The 17,060-nt window shown below is 45.8% G+C and overlaps 1 protein-coding gene across 3 annotated transcripts in view; it reads right to left on the bottom strand.

Annotated features, from left to right (window-relative positions):
- P2RY2 (purinergic receptor P2Y2) overlaps nucleotides 1-17,060 on the bottom strand; it is a 289,745-nt gene that overhangs the window by 147,634 nt on the left and 125,051 nt on the right. The window contains exons 2-3 of one of the 3 annotated variants that reach the window (XR_011284149.1): nucleotides 15,212-15,334; nucleotides 13,291-14,563 (exon numbers count right to left, since the gene is read on the bottom strand). The exons of the other annotated variants lie outside the window; for them this stretch is intronic. The gene's annotated coding sequence lies outside the window, so the exon portion shown is untranslated. Of the gene's footprint in view, nucleotides 1-13,290; nucleotides 14,564-15,211; nucleotides 15,335-17,060 lie in introns of those variants that run through there. 3 annotated transcript variants of the gene reach the window in all.

The following is a 17,060-nucleotide window of genomic DNA, read 5'->3' as shown; positions in this document are numbered from 1 at the left end:
CTTGGAGTTAGCGTGGGTTTTGATCGGTACTCGGGTTTCGTACTTGAACCGATCTGCTTTTCTATTTTGAAGTCTGTGATCAAGTTGAACCACCAAGTCTATGTAGTCTGCGCAGACCTGGGGTGGATCTACTATCTGAGCTAGAACATCCTTAAGCTCTCCGCGCAGGCCTCGATGAAACAATGTGATCCTTTTGTTTTCTGGCCATCCAGTTTCCACAACCAGTCTATTAAAGGTGCAACGTAGGACAGGAGATCCTGATTACCTTGTTGTAAGGATAGCAGTTCGTTATCAAGGGCGTGTCCTTGAGAGTGTCGAGCAAACAATCTTTCCATGCTGGCCTGGAAACCCTGAAAATTCTGGAGAATGGGATCATCCTGATTTACCAATGGAATAGACCAATCGGCAGCACTGCCACTGAGGTACGATAGTATAAAGGCTACCTTGGTCTGATCGTTAGGGAAGGCCCCGGGTCTGCATAGAAAGTGTAAACGACATTGGTTCATAAAGACGGCATATTTCTTGGGATCCCCCGCAAAACGTTCAGGCGGGGCCAAAGGCATGTGTCCAGGTAGATTGATTTGTACCGGGTTATTCAAACCCATTGATGTGGAAGTACCTCCGGAATTAGGTAAAGGAGTGTGCCCTGCCTTGGCCTGCAATAACCTTTTGGCCAGGTCATCTGTTCTTTCCTTGGATAGGATCAGTTCTCTTGTGAGAGCGTTAGTCTCCTGGCGGGCTGAGTGCACTTCTGCCCGTAATTCCCCCAAAAGCTGGGCCAGCTGATCTGTCTCGGAAGTCTCCATAGCGCCCGGGTGGGAAATTGTGGGTAGGCTTCGCATTCCGTCACGCTCACCTGATTCCCACGGAGGCGCAGGTCTGGCTTCGAGTGCTGATGCTTCTTCAATGGTGAAGCACAGGACTCTGAAGATGGACAGAAAGGGCCCCTCTACTCTGGCTTCTCTGGCTCGCAGGAATATTCCCCTTAGGGTCTGGAAGGATGAGTTCTCCATCCTGCTTCTGATGCAGGGGCGCGTTGAAACCCATTTACTTCACTGGATTGAGGTTTGATGGGAGTTCAAATAAGCTTGACTATTCAGGTAAGGCGCTGTAAGAGTTCTGTTGCAAGTTCAAAAGTTCAAGCTTAATAATAAGGTTCATTGTCTTATTGCAGCAAGCGCTAACGCTTATGTCTTTTTCCCCTTAGGGGCCGGGGTTCGAAATGCCAGAGATATGGCGCCGACCCGAAGTGAAACGTGCAGTTCCAGTAAATGACAGGTAAATTCTGGATGAGCGTTCGGGTAATGTCTTTGCATTCGCTCATTCAATGTCTTTGGGCCTCATTACGATCGTGGCGGTCCGGAAATAACGGTGGCGGTAAACCCGCCGCCACCGTTGTTTCCGGACCGCCTGATCCCGACCCCTGCAGGCGGGAGGTGATGTTCCCGCCAGGTCTGACCTGGCGGGTTTAACACCGCCCGCCTGCAGGCGGACGAGGAAACACCGGCAGCATTACAAGATGCTGCCGGTGTTTCCATGATCCCGATTCCCATTGAGTCCCATAGGACTCAATGGGAATGGGGATTTACACCATTCCGCCTCCGTGATTCCCGGAAAACCGGGGTTGTGATGCCCCGGTAATTCCGGGAGTCACGGAGGCGGAATGGTAATACGAGTCCGGCGTTAACCAGGCGGTTTTACCGCCTCGGTTAACGCCGGACTCGTAATGAGGCCCTTTGTCTTTTTTCCCCATAGGGGCCAGGGTCCAGAATGCCAGGAAGCGGCAGGACCCGAAATGAAATGGGAATGACCCAACAGGTAAGTCTTAGAAGGAAACTGAGCTTTTCCTACCCCTTCCTTCTCTCCCCTTGTGCTCTTGTCTTTTTCTCTCTAGGCTCTGGGAAGTGGCTGAGGATCCGGATGATCGCTGCTGAAGATGGAGGTGCCCAGGAAAGGTGAGTGAAATGCAGCGCTGCAGCGATCGAAGCGAAATGCTTTTAAAAAATGATGTCTTCCATTTCAGGATCGTCGGTGTGATGTCTCCGTGATGCATCTTTAGCTCCAATTCTCTCTTATCTCCCTTTGCAGGTGACCCAGGATGCTGACAGGCGTGGCTGAAGTCCAGATGCAGGAGCTGACATGGTGAGCGTCCAGCTGCCAGGAGCAGAACAACGCGAAGCGTGAGTTGCTGATCGGGCGTGGTTTAAATAGCTTTGGAAGAAGTTCCAGGTGTGTATCCTTCTACCGATCAGGTATGTATCCTTCCCCGACCACACCCAGGTGGAAAGTAGTCCTACAGGTAAAGTAGTTCCATTCAGGCCTCAAGAGGGCCTGGATGTAGCAGCATGGTCTGCATCAGGTAAGTGCACATTAAAACACTTGAACACATGTCTAGCTTTATGAGCCTGGCACCTAAGGCGCCAGGACAGGGGTCCAACATGAGCCTGGCGCCTAAGGCGCCAGGACTGTGTCCAAAGGGCCCCAGCTTGGGCCCGCTGGCACTTCCCTGGGGGGAATGATGCCTGCCTCTGGGGTTGCTGGGTCGGACCTGGCTCCTTGGAGGTAGGCATCATGACAGTTTGGTTCGGTATTTAATTATGCTTATATTTGCTCAGTTTCGTAAACCGCTACTAGCCTGTGGTTCCATGGGAACGCTCTGGTACTTTCGAGTACGCTGACCCTAACTGGCTCTGCGTGTCTCTGCTGCGCGGGCCCTGCTACTCCTGATCACCTTGTTGCTAGCCAGGATGCAGACCTCCTTGACCCTGATTCCTCGCCGGGCACTTCTCTGCACACACCGGCGATCGGAACGGCTGTGGCTTGCAGCCGTTCTGGTTTTCAATTGTTCAGCAGCTCCAGCCATACTCCTGCAATTTCACAGGTTCCCAGTCCTGCACCCACCAAGCAACACACTTGCTCCAGGTCTAGCAGGTCTTCTGGGATCATTGCCAGTCTCCCGACCTCCTGGTCTTCTTATCCAGGGCAGCTCTCTCTCCCTCCATTGATTTGGGCTCCACCTTTTATACACCTGAGCCTTGTTAAGGGGCCTCAGCTGTGTGTTGTTGACTAGTATTGCCTGACGATAACAAATCCAATTACTGGGACATGCCTGACCTTCAGTAGTGGATGTCTGCATACCACTCTTCTTTGTCCCAGTACTAGAGTGGTGTTTCACATAGGAAGTTTGCATTACTCTCAATCCCCTCAGCTTTGTCTCAGTCCCAGGTATGGGTGAATGGGGAAGTGTGGATTGGGATTGTGTGTAACCCATGAAGGCTGAGGAAGGGAAGAATAAGTCAGTGTTAGGAAAGGGAGGATCAAAACACACACGTCTTGGACTGTTCAGGGTATCATACCTCGAGACTTCCCCAGTCGAATTTTCACACAACAAAGTCTCAGGTTACATTACTACTAAGTTTTTATCTTTTCTCTAAATGTAGCCCTAGTCTTCCTTGCCCTTCAACCACTCTGAACTAAGCCCTTGTGTATTACTATCCCTAGGTTGCGCTGGTTGCTCCGCATATCTAGGGTGAGGGGATAGTGCAGAGAAGACTTGCCCTATCGCTAGACTAATTATACACACCATAGAAGTGACGTGTACGGTTTTTCTAAATGGCACATGTTGTCCTCATCGAGGCATGTGTCGTCTGCCTCCCAAATTAATTTGTATATTTTTTATTAGGCTTCTTTGTTTGGCAGAAATTTAAAACAACATTCCATAAAAGTGCTGTCAGTTTTGTGTATTGTTGGTGGGATAACACAAAGCTGAGAGTATGTAATGTCAGAGAATTCTAGGCAAAATATCTCTACATATATCTGAGTACAATCCCATCTATTACACAGAAGGCATTCCTTTAATCTAGGTATTTATCTATGTTTGGTTCTTGAATAATATGATCTATGTTCTTCCTAAAAGTTCTGGAAGAATCTTTTATTATTTACGGCCTCGCACCATATCACTGGGCAGTTTTTTTGAGCGAGGTCGGGTAAAGCCTACCAGTTTCAGTGGTCTGTTATCAGTAAACCACTTTCTTCAGGGCTACCTACAGCATGTATTTCTATGCTGTTCATGGGTTAGTTTCAAGCAGCACATGCATTTTCCATATGGTGCCCCACCCTGCTCTTTATGGTTTCTGGGTTCAATTTCTTTTGTCTGCTATTGGAGCAGGTCAGGTCTGTTTAATTCTTCTATCAGATGCCATTACTTGACAGCATTTCAAGATACCTGCCCCGGCTCAGGCTCACGGAAGCTCCATCTTCCGCTCTGCCTCCAACTCCCGCCCTGACTCCTTCCCTCAGATTCTCTACAGCTGACGTGAAATGCGTAACAATCCACTGCGAACCTTCCCCTACAATACTTCCGGAAACAGCATGGTCCGATCGGTCGACCAGAGTACGAGGAGTGACGTACTTCCAACAAAGCACTCAGTGCACCACCATTACTGCTCATTCTGTGTACTGCGCTGGCTACACGCTCCCTTCTCACGTGACTTACACAGACAATACAAAACAAAACAATACAAAAGAACGTTACAGTCACTCTTCGTACTCTGGTCAAGCTATCACTAGCAAGTGCGAGTAGTTAAAGAGGGAGGACTTCAAAAGCTAGAGATCTACCTCCAAATCTCTGCTTGGAAAAACAGCTCACACGCAAACAGTTGGAGGAGGCCGAGTGAAGGGCTCTAGAATAGAGAGTATTTAGAAAGAGAGCGTTGCAGATAGTGCGGGCCCCGTCCCCAGAAAGCCTTGTGGACTAAGCAGAGGGTCTTGAACTTGATCCTAGCAACCACGGGTAGTCAGTGGAAGGATTTTAGCACCGGAGAGATGCAGTCCATGGGATTGAGGCCACGTATAAGTCTTGCAGTTATGTTCTGGATGAGTGGGTGTGTTTACCAGCATTAATTCATGGGTCAATTTTCTTGATATGTATTAACTCCCTGAGCGATCTTGTGGACGTTCTTCTGGTCAGTATCCTCTGTACGGTCTCACCTTGACATGTGTAAAATTTCAAGTCTCACCCTTATCAATAAAACGATTCTGCGTCATCTGTGAATAAAAAGCCAGGTCTTTTTGTCAGGTTTTGCCCTTTCAAAATTTAGAAAGATAGCTGTGTTCTAAAAATCCCACACTGGCATAAGGCTCCCAAACTCACTCACCCACCCAGCCATTAACATATCCACATATTCACCCATCACACAACCTCGCCAGTCCATCTAATAACCCATGAACACAATCACACATAAAACAATTCACTCATCATTCTCCCACTTATCCATCCACAAAGGCAAACATTCTCAAATCACCCATGGGCCCACAGTCCCACCAGCCAAGCCTCCACACATAGATAATCTCACGCATTCACCCATTCACTAACTCATGCACACAACTGCACACATTCAGAAGCTCACTTACCAATAGACACATATGTTCCCGTACTAAAGGGCTTTTCATATACTTGTATTTACTTTCCAGCAGTTTTGCTCAGAAACTCTTACACCTGTGTGTTTTACTCTAGGCTTTATCTGTGTTTGGTTCTTGAATAATATGATCTATGTTCTTCCTAAAAGTTCTGGAAGAATCTTTTATTATTTACGGTCTCGCACCATATCACTGGGCAGTTTTTTTGAGCGAGGTCGGGTAAAGCCTACCGGTTTCAGTGGTCTGTTATCAGTAAAGCCAATCAGGAGGCAGGGAACCCGGGCTGAGTCTCCTGATGTAAGCCCGCTTTCCAAGTTGCCTGATGGCTTCTTCTCCAGCCCGCCATCTTCCCCCACCGTCTCCTACTCCCCACTTAATTGCTGCGGAAGCTAGTGCTGCTCCCGCTTCTGGTCTGTTGTGGCTGGCATGGAAATGGAAGACGGTCTCTTTATGGAGCCCCACTTTTCAGATCTATGGCGGCCATCTTACTAAAATATGAGTGAACAGGACACTGTAAGACGTCCATTCATTGAATGAAAATACAATGCTCTCAGCACCCCAGGTTACCGGATTGGCAACGCAGGTGCTAATACCGTTAAGACCCACTCCTGTGTGCCAGATCGGGTGTTATCAGCCCAGGGGCCGAGTTAAATGCCCTCACTTCACTGAGGCCTTTAACTCAGGCCTTGTGCCGATAACACCCGATCCCAACTCTTAAATATTAGCACAGCAATATGCCCATGCCCAACATGGCGACTCCGAACTGTGGCTGCTTTTAATAAACGAGTTGGGATCGGGTGTTATCAGCCCAGGGGCCGAGTTAAATGCCCTCACTTCACTGAGGCCTTTAACTCAGGCCTTGTGCAGATAACACCCGATCCCAACTCTTAAATATTAGCACAGCAATATGCCCATGCCCAACATGGCGACTCCGACTGTGGCTGCTTTTAATAAACGGATGGCTTTGAGCGGGCAGACATGAGCCAAGCACTGGTGAAAAGACGTGTCGGATTCAACATGAAATGTGTACCAAACAAACACAAGATTCCACTGTTTATATAACCCCATTCTTGGAGATATCAGTTTTAACACTTGGAGTACTCCTTTTATCAAGAGTGGGAATGAATGGCGATGTGGCATTCTTCGTTAGCAGTTTATTTTCGTTTGATTTTTTTTCAAAACTGCTGGACAATTGCACAGCCCAATGGCTAATCAATGTATGTGGGAGTTTAGCTATTTACCTCAATCCCAAGTAGATGGTTGGACCACAAAGCAAGATTAACTGCAGAGCCCCATTAGAAGAAGACACCAAGACACCCTGACATTAATTACAAATCAAACACGTGATTTACAATTTGAAAGCCAGCAAGGTTTCTATGACTGGCCTGGTTCCAGTCCTATTGGCATGCTTCATTCATTCGAGGGGAGAGGCAGGTAGTGGAGAAGGTGGCTTCTTAAGTGGCAAGCGGCTTGAGGTACAAGCGGGCCTTGAGTCAGAAGGGACCAATGCTTCTGTTATCAGCCTACTGACCACTCTCCTATAGTGTGGCCAAACATCCAATCACCTGATCTTCAAAGAGACAACCAAGGAATATGCTCCTATGTAGGGGAGGTGCCCTAGCAGGATGATTTTGGAATATTTCATGCCTTCTTCTGCAGAATTCTTGTGACGAAATGGATTCTGCTCCGCAAGAGTACAAGGATGAGTAGGGATAAACGGGTTTTGGTTTGTAGAAGTGTGAGTGGACCAAACGCAATCATAAAGGTAAAACAGGGCCAGTTTATTCTTCCTTCGCCTTTTGTAGTAATGCTGGCCGAGGGAAGGCTATGCTCTTAAGAGGGATGTGAAGGTCAACCAGTAGTGACCCAAAAAACACAATATCAGCCCACAATAAAGGGAATGTCCAATCAAGGTTCTATACAAAAATAGATGTATACTTTAATCATACACAACAACTGCACATCGAATGAATCAAACATACTGTGCAAAAACCTCCAGGTTCCTGACCTGCCACTTGACAGGCTACACACAGCTAACAAGAGAACACGTCACCTTCCACAGCAGAGCTGACATACAGGAGCTGACACATATGCGATATCAATTGGAATGCGGCGGTCGTGATCATAAGTATTACCATGCACTCTGCCGAAACCCAAGCATAGCTTTTATTTAGAGTTTAACCTGCCACCAGCATGTGCGACTCATGATCATCTTAGTTTTGGATGCAGGGCGGCAGATCTTAGAATCAGCCCCTGTGCTGCAGGGACTTGGCTGTCTCTGCGGCTGTCAAGTGGCCATCTCGTGAACATGCTCTCTGCCACAAGTAGAACAGGCACCGCGGATCAGGCTACTGATGCGGTAGGCGTAGTGCGCTATGCTTAAGCATAGAGTCGACAGGAAGGGGAATCTGGTTGGCAGATTACCCCTTTTGGAGATGGAGTAGCTTCATCATTCTATTTGTTAATAAAAATGTAAAAAGCCTGGGCTTTGCACACTTGCTAGATGGACATTTCTCACACCGGTTTGTAAATTCTATGGCTTTTTCTACAGTTTTGCCATAACTTTATGTTGCAAAATGCATCATTATGAGCCATTTAAAAAAATAAATAAGTTCTCAAGGGGAAGTGCAATGCCCCAACACAGAACCACCCCGGTTATTTTCAGGCTCCACCCACTTGCTCGGTCACAAACATTTGAGGAAAATATGAACGCCTCATCACTTGAAAAATCCACTGGCTACTTCATAGGCTTTTCCTTTTCATAGGCCCAGCTGTACAGCTCACAGGAGCTGCATCTGAATCCAAACCAGTCCCTTCCATGATTGAGTTTGACATCCCTGTTCCAAAGTGTCAACTCGGCTGCACCCTCGCTCGAGCCAATCTTCTGCCACGGGAGAACGAAGGACCTACTAGTGTGGGTGGCCACAGAGAATTGAGGTATAGTATTCATACTCCTGTGTCTCGCACTGCTGTGGGCGGCCCGCATGGCCAAGCCCCCACCAACATACACCTTGCAAACGGCATTTCAGCGTCAGTGCACTCGCCAGCCCTGCCCCTAAACAAGAGAAAAATATTGCCCTTTAAATGTCCATCCTCTGCAATGGGGCAGGGCGTGTGATGGCAGCATGGGACTAGTCCTAAAAAAGTGGGGGCACTCATTAACATACCAATTGAATGTGGCACCACGAGAAATTAGCAGATCAAGGTACCCTCTGAAAAAGTGGGGGGACTCCAGAATAAAGTGGGGGGGTCTCCATCCACCCGCATGTACCCTCGACTTGAGCCCTGGATGGCAGTCTCTGGCAAGGGGCAAGTATGTGGGTTTTTGACAGCAAACGCTGGCAATGGAAGGAGTACCTGGAAACATGGAATGGGCAGGTAATGAGATCAGCACCTATGTATTTTACCCCAATTATTGCAGTTCCTGGTAATGGCCAGGGTCCCACAGAGTTTGGGGTCAATCTTTACACATGGGGTACCTGCCGGTGCATTTGATGGCAATATTGGGAAATGTGCTAAGTAGTTGGACAATTGATGGCAAGTATCTTGGCATTCGATTGGCAATGCGGCAAGTACTCCAGAAGTTGATCGACATCTTTGGCTAGTGGGGATGTACCTGCACTCTCTGGCAATGAGGCAAATATCTGAGTATTTGAGGGCAATCTCTGGCAATTAAGTGAGTACATGGACGTTTTATAGAAATGTGTGACAATACAGTATAAGGGCCTTTGAGTTGTAATGGCTGGGGATAGGATGAATAACTGCACATTTGGTGACCATCATGGTCATTGGGGTGAGACCCCATGCATGTCATAGCAGTCCCAGGCAACGGTACGAGTACCCGACCATTAAGTTTAATCCTCATTAGTGGTCCGCACGCCTGGCCATTAACCTGCATGAGATTTTAGGTCATGAGAATTTGCCAACAGCAACTACCAAAATGTGTGGTACATAGGAGGAGAATGCAGCAATTCATTGCAATACCTGAAGCTATACGAGTCCCCACTGTGTGAATGATGGCATAACTGGCATACTATGGCAATACCTAGCATATGATGTGAGCACGCAACCATTTCACAGTAACAAAATGGCAAATGGTGTCAGTGCCTGCCATTGTATTGGAATTTCCTGCATTGACGTGAGAACGATTAGATATAAAACAGTTATGAGACTAAGCTGTTAAAATAGCTCAGCGGGTTGAGCGCTCATTGCTGTGATCTGTGCTTGACATGCAGCTGACAGGTTCAAATCCTGTCAAGATTGACTCATCCTTTTGTCCTTCTGAGGTCGATGAAGTGAGTACCAATTTCGATTGGGTAATAATAATAATGCATGTAAATACATTCTATGTAAATTGCTTTGGATACAAGTGCTGTATAAATGGCAAGTTGTTATTACAGAATACAAAAGCCAGTACTATTGACTTGATCAGTCCTTGCTTAAGTTGGAGATCAGGCAGGTTTCCCTTTACCCAACACAGGTGGATGCAGATATTGCTGCGCGTGCACCGGTTGCATGTAGTGGTGGACTGGAGTACAGGGAAGTCTGGAGATTTCCCACTGGGCCTCTGCACCATGGCCTCTCTTCTGAGAGCACTTGCAGCACACACAATTAGGATGCTATTTTCGCTGGCACGGTGTAATATGGGGCCACTGTGAAACCAGAATCCAGGGTCCCCTTAGGATCCCAGTCCACTCCTGGTTGCATGCAGGCTCAGAGAAGGGTCAGCAAGCCGGAAAAGGAAGAGTCGGGAATTTGCTTGGAAACACTTAGGTTAGCTAGCTAGCTAGTTTTGGGCTGTTCTGTACTGTTTGGGTGATGTGAAGGCAATAAGCAAGTACAATTGTTGGCCAATGGCATAGATGGACACAAGCTGCGGGCTGACCCCCATTAACCCAAGTCACATGTTTTAAGTACACGTGCATCTGTGCTCATGTTCTCTCCTTCCTAAGACAATCGGCGCACATGACAACTGATGCGTCTTTCAGAGGCAACATTAAAACATTGCTGTTTTAAACGGACATTATTTAGTACTTACTTTTTAAAGCGCTTTAATATCCATGCCGCCTTCAGCGCTATACAAATGGGAACAATGAAAAATGCCTGCAAGAATGTATACTAACAAGTTGTAAGCTACACCATTTGCTATCACTTCAGGTTATGTGATCCCTTAATTTCTGACAATGTACCTGTCTTTGAAGCAGTCAATGCTCAAGTTGGAGGAACACGTGGGTGGACGGATTCCCCCCACTTTTTTCAGGAGTTCCCCCACTTTTTTCAGAGGGCGCCTTCATATGCCAATTTCTGGTGGCGCCACATTCAATTGGTATGTTAATGAGTGCCCTTTTTTTAGGACACGTTTCCCTGTAATGTATGCCTGGCGTGTGCCCAGTAGCGAGCGCCCCTGCATTGTTGGCCGGATCACAATGGTGTAATGGGAGAACCCTGGGACTTGAGCCGCTGCTGTGGGAGTTTAGCAGCAGACAGCGTGAGCCAAGAGGAGGAAAACCAAGCACCTGGCGTGGGAAAGAGTGACTGGAAAACTGTCTCTTGTGGGGCAATGTTACTCTTTCAACTGTGACCTGTAATTTGCATCAATGTGTGTATTCCTGCTTGGTGTATTCCAGCTTCATAGAGGGCTGTCTTGCGCGTGTGTGGGGGTGGCTGAAAGTGTGAGGGTGGACTGGTAGAGTGCATCATCCATGCAGGGAGGGAGGGAGCTTGCAAATCAGGCTGGAGAATGGTTCCTCATACCCTCTTCATCAGTCTTTTCCTCCAGTGCCCAGTCCTGTAGTGTGGGCATGTGTTGGCCAAGGGCTGAATATGTCAGTTGTAGTTAGAGGTGTATGTTTCTGATGTTCAAAGTATTGGGAGAGGGTCTTTCTTCTGTCTTTTTTAATCGTGGGGAAGTGGCTGGTTTGCATATGTGTGTGCTGAGTAGGGTGGAGAGAAATTTAGGGTTTGTCAAAAAGGTGGGGGGTGTTGTTGGGGTTTACATGGGGCTTTCAGATTATTGGTCTCGCTGTCGTTGGATTAAGTATTTGGCTTTAAAAGATGTCCTGTGTTGAGGTTTAGATATTCTGGGAGACAGGGAAGGTGTTCAGTTAGAGTTTTTGCACTGCCTTGATGTGATGTCTTCCAGTAATTTTAGTTTCCTGAGTTCTATGCAATGCGTTCTAGGCAGAGGATCGGGGGGGGGGGCAGGTATGCTGTTCCCTTAGGTTGTGCCTGCGCGTACAAGTCAAACTATAGCGTACAAGTCAAACTATAGAGGAGTGTCGTTTTCGCTGCTTGATGGGTGTAGGTTAAACTTTCACTGTGGTAAGCATTGACGAGCCAGGTTTTTTGACTTTTCCTGAATTTCAGGTGGTCCTTAATGGTGCAGGTTCCCTTTGGTAGCACATTCCAGTGTTTGACCCCCCCCCCCCCATAGAGAAAAAGGTGGTGCATTTCATTACAAAATCTTTCTGTTTTGAATAAAATGATATTTCTCGATCTTAGGTCTGTGGTTTTTTGGTAGAGTGAGACATTATTTTGCCTATGTCTCATGCCCCAGTCCTGGCCTTTAATGTCGCCCTAGATTGCATTCTGCGTGTTGTAGTCTTGGGGTGCTTCAATTGGTTAAAATAGACTAAAGTAAAACTAAAGCATAGGAAAAGCACAGGACTGGAGCAAGATGTTGCCCGGTCAGGTGGAGTCATCCGATAACCTGAACTGGAATAGAATGCCTTAAGTGCCTATCCTTACCACTCACATCCTTACTCTAATGCGCGTTGACTGCTAGCTATGGAGAACTTGCGCGTCTCTATGAGGACGAATGTAAGCTACTGTAGTTAATTAGCGTGATATGTAATGCAGGACAGCAAACGCTGAACACAGAAACCAGCATAAATTCCATTGCCGTGCTCATGTGATGTATTTATAACTCGGCTCTTCGCTCTTGCCAGGAAGAATCGGAGAGGAGGACACTACAGTTGGCACTCATTACATTACACAGGGTTGGGGGATACAGGGCGAGCGTCGACAAGGGACCATCGAAGAGCAGATTGTCATGTGGGGGAAGAGTATATACTAAAACAAGGGCTGTCAACCTAGTATAATGTCGCAGTGCTTCCCCACGGAGGTACGCTATAGTAGTGCTCACTGGGAGAGGAGGGTACACTGAAACGTAGACAGCCCTGCGCGGACAAATAAATAATTAAAAAAGTTGAACAAGTATGATCATGAAACGAGCAAACTGGCACCCTCATCAGCTGTTATCAACTGCTGATCTGTAGTCAGAACAGCTAACTCGCCCTGGCATGACGAAGGGGGCGAGAGGGGCGGGGAGGAGGGGAGTGGGCGCTTCCTTTCATGTCGCACCCTGTCTATGTCACTGCCCCGACAATTCCAGGGCACATACGCCATCCACTTCAAAACGCTTGCAAGTAGAGGTTAGCTTGCTGTTTTACTGGTCAGTTTTGACAGCCACGTTCAGTATTTTTCGAGTTCTTTGTAAATATATAACACCCAACGTGTTAGAATGAGCAAGGACTGCTTCGTGTCCCTGCTTTGCTGTTGTCGAGATTGTTCTAAAGATCCATTACTCATAGCTCGCGTGGAAGGAAATCATTGGAGGTGTGAGGGAACGTATATAGCCTTGCGATCTAGTGCCACGCGTCTGTGTAGACAGCAATTACCATTAAAAAGAAAACACCAAGCATTCATATTTAGATGTAAGAGAAAGTCGTTCTGTATTGCATTGCAATTAACCATGTAACAAAACAAGACGATACTGATGTCTTTCCCAGTGCTTGTTTTAACAGGGATTAAGTACATGGATCAGATGCAAGGACACACATAGTGCTTATAAATGAAGAGATGAAGACACACTTGATTAAGACTTTTTTTTATTACACCAGTAGCACATATACAGCTGTAAGTAAACCATTTACTCTCAGAGGACTGCTTTCGGAAGAAAAAAAAACATTGCACACCCACGAACGCCAAAGTTGGATATTGCTCTGCCTTACAGCTAGCACAATGAGATCACAGCAAGATGTGTTTTGGGCGGGACGGGGTAAGGTAGTTGGTGGGTATTGCAATAGAGATTTATATGGACATGAGCAGTCAATGGGGGTAATAACCCACACAACACACACAGGCGGTGGCCCTCGTCACATCTCGCTTCTATCTGTACCTGTTGACAAATTGGTGACGCTATAGCGCCACCTAAAAACCGAATTTAAACGCCCAGGCATATGTGGTGAGGAGGGCGTGGCCCTGTTTTTTTTAGTAGCAAATTACATTATTTCTATTCAGGGACGTCATTTAGGGGTCGCCGTAGGTCGCAACTGCGACCTCTGAGCTCTCCCTTGTGACCTCTAGAAGAAAAAAAAAAGAAAAAATATAGTTTTTTTTTTTTTTGTAATTTAAACTCATGGGCTGTGGCTAGCACCATGAGGCTCTTTAGTTCTGGAGTGGCTGGCTTTCTTGTTAAAGCCCCTTAAAAAAAAGAAGAAAAAGAAGAAAAGGAGTGACACAAGTCTAACACTTTCAGCACTGACTCTAAATAAGAAAGATTAGGAATAACAAATAATGTGTCTTTCTGGAATTCTATACAATAATTGTTAGACTCATTAAAGGTTTATTTCAGGCACACTTCAGGGGGTGAGTCACTGATTTAGTCTGTTCTTAAAAGCCTCAACTCAGCCTTTCATCCTTCTGAGGTCGATAAATTTGCACCAACACAGGTTGGGTGATTTTGGTTGTTTTTTCGCTATATAAAGCGCTTAAGCGTAAGTGCTATATAATAACGCATCATTATCATTTGATCATGGACGTCTGCTTGCATTCACAGTAATTTGGTAATATGGGCCTATATACACTGATCTTAATGATACATATGGCGATCCATTCTTGTATGAAATGTACATCACATTATAGCAATATCATAACCATATTTTTTGTAGTGTACAATGCTATGTGATCGCACTTCCTGTTTTGTCAACGGGTGAAAGGTTGCATTCCATCGCATCCCGCGATATCACTTCGGGGTGGAGTCAAATGTCATCACTTCTGTGATGTCACCAGGGGTCAGGGGTCAAGGGTCGTGTGATGTCACTTCTGCTTCCCCTGGCATTTTGGTGAAATGATGTCCCTGTTTCTATTCAAAGCAAACGCATAGTTACTTAAAAAATGTAAACTAGTCAGCTATTCACAAATCACAACGTGATTTTTTCTTTACATAAAGCACAAGGCATTGGATTGTACAGTTCACTTCACATGACAAGGAAAGTCCTTTTCCTAGAGATAGAAACCAGAAAATGCATACATTTTCTTTTAAAAAAAGCAGATTTCATTGGTTGTATGTATTTTAATTCAAAGTTAGTAAATGGGTACAACATGTTTATTATAATATAAAAACATGCTACGATGTACAACTGCAAAATGCTACATCAGTTTGACATGCACTGTATGTGAGAGTGTGGGTTGGCACATAGGTATCCTCGCAGTTGCACGAAGCAATTGTATGTCTACATGTAATGTTGACTGCGCATTTACTGACCATCCGTTAAGTAAACGTCCTGGTTTGTTGTTTGGTGGAATGCTGTTTTAAAAGTGTGCGTATGAAAACGTTTGATCAACAACGTCGGTCTTGTAAGGCACTAGGAGAAACACAATCGCAAATTTGTACTAACCTAGCAAACGGTCTGCAATCTTCACCCCTTTTAAACTTCAAAACCATCCCTTTTGCATGCAAACAAGAATAACTTCCAATGCGTAGTTTAAAATATCTGTTTTTATCACTCACATGAAGCACGTTGACTCTTTTCAAAGCAGGACGGATAAGCCTTGGTTGGGCAGCAGGAAGAAAGAGGTGCAGTTTTGTCACAGTTTATTGTACGGTCACAAACAAGTCAAGGAGCTCCTTCCCCTACGATGAATGTGGCACACAACAAATCACTATGAGTTTTTAGTTAGTTCACTATGGTGAGGTCTCGAACCCGTCTCACACAGAACCTCAACAAACACCCAATGGACTAGGAACCAGGCTGTTGTGTATTAGTAAGATATGTATTAATTGATTAATTTTAGCAAATTAGAACCAACAGATTACATCAGCCACCAATGTTGCGGCAACACAAAAACAAAACATCCTTTTCAGTAGAGTACCACCACAGAGCTGACACCAGACTATGGAGTTAATATAGCTACCTTTTTCGTCACCACCCCTCCCACCCCCAATACAAGCAGAGAACAGTTCAAAGTACACCAGGAAAATGAATGCAAACAGACAGGAATGTGATACTTTTGTCCCAGCAACCCTCAACCTCCAAATATCAATTTGACTTGATTTCCTTGAATGGAAAGCAGTGGCATGGGTGGGGAACACAAGGGGAAAATCGGATTTAGGATTTGTTGGTCACAGAACCAATAGGGAAGAACGAAAGGCAATGGGACAAATTTGTTTTGCTACACCTGATAATAACACACAGGGCTTTAGGATTATGATCAGAACAGAATGGGAAAATTGGTTTTCAGTTACCTAAAACAGTTGCAATGGGAAAGCATGGAAGGAAATGGGAAATTGTTTTTTCTTACACCAAAAGGACAGGCAGGGCTTTGGGGAATATTTGGCAGCACACAATGGAAAAATCGTTTTTGGGTTGTGATTCACAGAAACAATAGGACAGTAAGAAAGGTAAGGGGAAAATGTGTTCTGTTGTGCCTGACCATAACACACAAGGCTTTTAGGATTATGGTCAGAACAGAATGGGAAAATTGGTTTTGGGTTAGGATGACAGATACAATGGGAAAAGGAAATGCAAATGGAAATTTATTTTGCTGAGCACAATTGAAACACAGTGACAAATTCATTTTGCAGATCACAAGGGGATTAGTTCTTTTGGGAAACTCTTTATGACTGTACTGGCTAACAATACACTGGGAAAAGATGGTTGGTTTCAAATGCCAATAATACTGTTCCCGTGAAATAAATCAGGGATATAATTGATTTACTTTGATAAATATGCTAAGGATTTACATGGGCCAACAGGGGATTTTTCAATGGGGAAATGACTAAGACAGTGGTGAAAGAATACAGGGCCTACACACTCTGTGGCTTTTGGGGTTTAGTTCTACTTACAGGAGAGGTCTGGGCTGGACATCAGGGAGCGTCAGGGCATTGCTGGGACAGAAAGGGGGTCAATCAGGGTCTCTGATGAGTCCTCCAAGGTGTCCTAGATCAGCTTCTAAGTCTCCTGGCTCCTCTGAAAGATTTGGCCTCTCTGTGCTGGGATGTTCACGCCAGACTTCAACAGCAGGTCACCTCATGGGATTAGTGGCAAAAGGTCCTGCTCTGAAGCAAGTTGGCTTAGTTATAGGGCAAATTACATCACTAATGTGTCATGATTCTCGCGAAAGGGATTGGTTAATGCTCACTACCCTCCTCCCTAATGTAATTAACTACAGTGGCTCCTTCCCCCGTGTGCTGATAGGACAAGGGGGTGTGGGAGTGCGTTGGGACCCTAGGGGAGGAGACCACTTCATCATCTTACTTCAACAGGTGGGCTAGTCATGTTTTTGCACTTAAAATCTCACTACCTTGCAAGTACCCTTAACTTCCAAATCTTTACATGTATGAATACATTTTTGACAAC

Source organism: Ambystoma mexicanum, chromosome 7q, assembly GCF_040938575.1.
Source record: "Ambystoma mexicanum isolate Mex_15411 chromosome 7q, UKY_AmexF1_1, whole genome shotgun sequence".
NCBI classification, from domain to species: Eukaryota; Metazoa; Chordata; class Amphibia; order Caudata; family Ambystomatidae; genus Ambystoma; species Ambystoma mexicanum.
Note: the sequence above shows the minus strand (reverse complement) of the source record. Positions and strands in the feature narration are given on the sequence as shown.